This window comes from Myotis nattereri (assembly GCF_964212035.1).
Source record: "Myotis nattereri genome assembly, chromosome: 7".
NCBI lineage: Eukaryota > Metazoa > Chordata > Mammalia > Chiroptera > Vespertilionidae > Myotis > Myotis nattereri.
Window position 1 is genome coordinate 72,313,363 of NC_138082.1, and position 5,833 is coordinate 72,319,195.

The 5,833-nt window shown below is 40.6% G+C and overlaps 1 pseudogene across 1 annotated transcript; it reads left to right on the top strand.

Moving 5' to 3' along the window:
- The first annotated feature begins 3,503 nt into the window (after positions 1-3,503).
- Positions 3,504-3,868, top strand: LOC308522034 (large ribosomal subunit protein eL34-like; annotated as a pseudogene). Its single transcript has one exon. The product of its transcript is annotated as a large ribosomal subunit protein eL34-like (transcript).
- The last annotated feature ends 1,965 nt before the right edge of the window (positions 3,869-5,833 follow it).

Below are 5,833 nucleotides of genomic sequence, written 5' to 3' on the forward strand. Positions count from 1 at the left end.
GGGGGAAAAAATCAATTTTCTTGCCTTTCTAAGGGCTTTTAGCATTCCTCGGCCTGTGGTCCCTTCCAACTTCAAACCTAAGAATGGCTGGTTTCTCACATCACATCACTGTGATGCTGACTACCTTTCTCTTTCATGTTTTAGGACACATGTGATTACTTTGGGCTCGCAGGATGATCCAGGATAGTCTCTGTAATATAAGTTCAGCTGACCATATTATCTGCTACCCTAATTTTAAAGTCTTTTCCATGTAACCTAATCTATTCACAGGTTCTGAGAATTAGGACATGGGCATTTTTGATAGCCCATCATTCTGCCCACCAGAATGGTGGTTCACTATGAAGATTCTCTTTTACAGTCAGCTAGGAAACCTGGGTGCAAGCTCAGCTCTGCCACATCTCGGGCACTAGTTTGTTCATCAGTTGGAGATAGTTTGGGCTTCTGAATCCTAGCACTTAAATAATTTACTCACACATCTCAGAGTTGAGATCTGACTCATTTCATTGACCAAGGCCTCACCTAGTAGCCAATTTCTTGCAATGGTTTCACTATTTTATTTCTCTCAGTCTAAGTCTGTACCTAATATCTTCCAGACTAACCACTACCTTGTTCTAAAGTTCTCTCCCTAGAGCTAGATAGAGTTCGGCCTTTACTCTCTGAAGTGTGCTTCGGACTCCAATTTGTGTGATTTCATGTATGACTGTTTCCAGACTCTCAGTCCCCTGATTTCCTTGTATCTATCAGGACACTACTAATACCATGTGCTCAGATTTTCTGAAGTCAACCACCTGCTTTGACAAACATCCTCTTTAGCACTGTGTCCTGAATTTAGCATCAGGCCATCACAGGAATTTTGCACTATGGTCCCTACAACATTCTGATTGATAAGTGGAGACTTAGGTAATTCATCACTGCCCAGATGAGCCACCACTCCTTTTTTGTTGGAGAGTAAGAGGCATCTTTCAGTCTCTCACTTAAACAGAATGTTTCTCTTTTGTCCATGTGCACATCTACCTCCTCGAGCTTAAAATATATCCCTTTGATTCTGCCTCATAAACAAATTTCCACAGGCTCTCTCTTTCCCCAGGAGTAGAAAGGAGTGCTGGTAAAGCAAGAGTGGAGCCTGATCCACAAAAAATTTAATAATGCATCCACTCACTGTCAGGGTTGTACAGGTTCCGGGTCCACTGCTGCATGACCCTGAGAGTGAGTGTCTCCTTAAATTTTGTTTCTTAGGCTTTTCTCTCGACCCACCCTAGCCCAGGCCTGGTGTGTCACCTTCAGATTTAATGGAAACTATTATTAAATCTCCACTCATCATTTGTGATTGCAGGAGAAGATAAAGAAGAGCTACACTGTGTCTCACAAAATAAGGAGTGATCCGTTATTCTCCAAATGGAAACATGATCTGTCAACTCTGATGTTCTCCCATTGGGATTCATCAGTTCCAGCTTTTTTCCCCATGGCCCATCATCCTCAACTTCTCCTACCATGAGCTGTTACCATCAACTTTTCCCACCACAAGCCCTCAATCTTGACTTCTCCATCATGCGTTTTCAACACCAACTTCTCCTACCATGACCTCTTGCCCCCAACTTCTTTCACCATGAGCTCTATCTTTTTCTACTAAACAATTTCTGCATTTTCTTTAGAGAATTTCCTTACAAACACTGAAATTATGTTGTATTAACCCATTTTTTTAAGGCAGGATTTGAGATTTCAAGGATAAGAAAAAACGTTTATCATTTGTAATTCCCCCAGTAATTGGAAAGAGTGATAGGAAGCAGTTCTTTGCATACCTTCCTCCATCTAGATGACTTCTTCAATCTATATATATATAAAAGGCTAATGTGCAAAATGTCCCCTCAGGAGTTCGACCAGACCAGGAGTTTGATCGCTCGCGATGATGAGTGATGACCACCAGGGGGCAGTGTGGAATGAAGGAAGGCTCTGGCCAGCAGCCAGCAGCTGGGGAAGGGAGGTCCTCAGCCAGCAGCAGGAAGGCCCCTATCATCCCTGATTGCAGGCCAGGCCTAGGAATCCTACCCATGTATGAATTGCATGCACCACGCCTCTAGTTCTGTTATAATAAGTCTCCCTCCTAAGAGTCTCTGCTATATTAGATTTCTAGTTTCATCCATTTTTTATGTCCTTTTTCATTCTTTTCCTGACATTAATTGACTTTAATGACACTCTTTGAACATTTGTGCTTATAAAATTATTTACATGGGACAAGAGACCAAAATGCTTCCTGCCTATGAGATTTTCTCCAGGGTCATGATATTCTAAATTTTACATTAGTTTCTTTTTCACTGGGATAAAATTAGATACTTTTAGTTAGGTCAAGTGGTAGGATAAGGAGAATAGGCTATTTTTTAAATTTCAGGACCATTTTAAAGATTTTTATCATCATGGAAATATTTCAATTATTGGCTATTTTCATCTCATCTAAATTCTTCAAATTTGCTTTCTCTCATTTTGGGATTCTTAAGTTTCTTTATCTTTTTTTAGCTTTAAAATTAAATGTCATATGTTAACCACATATTAACCTATAAAAATGGTAAGATATCTTTATGAGTAAAAGCAAGATTGATTCTTAATACATCTAATACTCTTTTTCTTTTTCTTGCTTGTGTAGTTTTAATGTCGATCTTTGTGCTCATGAAGTGGCTTGACCTGGTTTCATAAACTCTTATTTTTCTGGTCTTGTCAGTTTTTAAATAACATCAAAACAACAAAATCTTCCTAAGGAATCTAGGGAAAAAAGGCATGCATCATGGTCTTACTTCAAAATTAATTCCTGGGGCATTGTTTCAGCTTCAAAAAAAAAAAAAAAAAAAAGGAAAAGAAACAGCAATTCTCTTGTTTAAAAAAGATATCTTGCATGTTCAGAGGATATGCTTCTGAAAATGGTCCTGGATTAAGGAAATAAATTGTATTTGACAGTTAACCACTTTAAAGGTTTTCTCTTTGTGGTGCTATTTCAAGTGTTTTGGGAGGAAGACTCAATTAAATGTTAGTTTATATTTAACACTTTGCCTCTGTCAGAGTTCAGTCAGGGAAGCATGGCTACTGCGTATGAAGGGAATAAGCGACTCGGGAGAGGAATGAGCTATTGCACAGATGGGAGAAGCAGCTGGAAAGTGAAGCAGAATGGCGAATTGAAGGAAGGAAGGGTCGCTGGCCCATTATCCTGGGAACCAGTGCAGGTGAATAAATCAACTTCCAGAAAATCTAAGGAGTCATGTCTACCAGCTGCTGAAGGGGACTGACCAAAGCTGAGCTCCTGCTGAGGTCTTTGAACTTGTTGCTTCTATAAGGTCTGCCTCTGAGGCTTTTCCGCCAAGCATCTAATATGAGCCTCGGGTCACTGCTGGCCAGCCGGAGGAAGAGACACAGATAGGAAAGGTCCCACTGGGCGCCTCTGCATTGCATCTGACCACAAAGACCCTACAAGAATAATGACTCCTTTTCCTCTTCCATAGATGGCAACTTCAGCATTCACCATGGTCCAGCGTTTAACATACCTTCAGAGGCTGTCCTACAACACAGCCCCTAACAAAACTAGGCTGTCCTGAACCCCTGGTGATAGAATTGTTCCCAAGAAGGTCGGGAAAGCACCAAAATCTGCATGTGATGTGTGCCCAGGCCTACTTCATGGAGTTCATGCTGAGACCTAAGTTTCTAGTGAGGTTGTCTAAGATGAAAACATGTCAGCAGGGCCTAGGGTGGACCCATCTGTGCGAAATGTGTCTGTGCCAGGATCAAGCGTGTTTTCCTTATTGAGGAGCAGAAAATCGTTGTGAAAGTATTGAAGGCACAAGCACACAGAAAGCCAAATAAAATTTTCAAATGCTTTTTTGAATAATAGAAGAAGAAGAAGAGGAGGAGGAGGAGGAGGAGGAGGAGGAGGAGGAGGAGGAGGAGGATTGCTGCTTTACTTCCACCATCCAAATCTTACCCAAATTCATCTGTTGGCCAACTGTAACCTAGAAGCCCAAGGGAAAGTGGGTCCAGGGAAACATGGTCCTCACTCGAACTGGTTAAAATAAGACTTCCAGTATCTTCTCCCTATCACTCCCTAGTGCTTGGTGACTAACGAGTGTATCCATGAGGGGCTGTAACCACAGGCATTGCTGTGGGTTGACTAGAATGGCATAAGAGAAGTGGAACTTGTGAATAGTTTTAGAGACAAAAGTAAATTGCACAGGTTAGTTTGGCTCAGTAGGTTGGAGCATCGACCCATACAACCAAAGGTTGCTGCTTCAATTCCCGGTCAGGGCACATATTCAGCTTGCAGGTTCCATCCCCAGTTGGAGTATGTGTGGGGGCAACCAATCACTACTACTTCTTCTCCTTCTTCTTCTCCTTCTTCTTCTTCTTCTTCTTCTTCTTCTTCTTCTTCTTCTTCTTCTTCTTCTTCTCTCTCTAAAAGAAAAAAAAACAAATAGAAAAAAATAAATAGAAAAAATAAATTGAATCCAAATATCTTATCTGTGTGACATTGCATTAATCTCAGTTTTTTCTTTCTTTTGTAAAATGGACTTTACATTGTAACTAGCGGTCTTAGCATGGATTTTCTGGTTGTAGATCCTGAGGTGAGCTTTTGTGCAAAAAATGATGTATTAGAAAGTATTCTCAGGAAAGGAATGGAAATAGACACAAATGAGCTATCAATTCAGTCCCACAGGGGACTCTGATGAAAATGGAGGTTTCACATCTGTGTTGACTCAACCAGGGGACCAGACAAGTGGAGAATTTACACTCTGCACTGTCAGTCATGGGGTAAGGCTACCTTGGGGGAATGTCCCAGGAACTCACCTCTTCATATGCACAGGCAAAGCAGTCTGGCAGCACGTGGGGAGCTCTATCACAAAGCAACACAGGCATTAGCCGTGGGTAGTAAATCGCAGGGAAGCCACTGTGTAAGAAAATGGTAAGAGAACCAGAGGGAATATGCTTTGAGCCCTTGACAGCTACTACAATACTTTGAAAGGTTTTTGTGCAGCTTTCCCCTCCTTTTTATTGAATTGATTGGGGTGACACTGTTAAAATTATAAGGTTTCAGGCGCACAATTCCACAACACATCATCTGTATACTGTATGTGCGTGTTCATCACCCCAAGTCAAGTCTCCTTCCATCACGATCTGTGCAGCCTTAATACGAAAATATATTTAAAATGCCTAGAAAGTTAACTGACACAAAGTAGACATCCAATACCATGTAAACAGCAGTAGCAGCAGGAGTAGAGGCACTGTTGAGAGGAGAGCATTTGCACTTAACCATCTCATGTAAGATAAGGAAAACATCAGGGCAGTGACAGACCGGCTTCAGTAAGAAAGGGGAGTGGTTTGGTAAAGCTATGCATACCCAGGGAAAACATGGCACCCCTGGGGCAAAATTGATGCTCACCTTATAAGCTATTAAAATGCATTGTAAAGCTATTGTAATTTAGACAGTTTAGTGTTATCATGGGGGCTGATAGTTAAATGCAACACAACACATTAAAAAACATACCAGAGAATATGTAGTGATGAATCACATGATAAATGAGGCACTTTAACCTAATGAAGAAAGGATGTATTTAATAGATGATGTTGAGACTACTGGCAATCCCTTTGTAGGTGGAAATTAAATTTTGAATTTTATCTCACACAATGTATGGAAATAAATCCCAAATGCAATTATGATAAAGGTATTTAAACATTAAAACAAAATATACGAATCTTGTGATAAGGTCTTCCAGAGTTTAACGTAAAAACAGATGCCATCGTCAAAATTTATGGCAGATTTGACAGCTAATTTCAAAGGACAAAATAACATATTGAGATA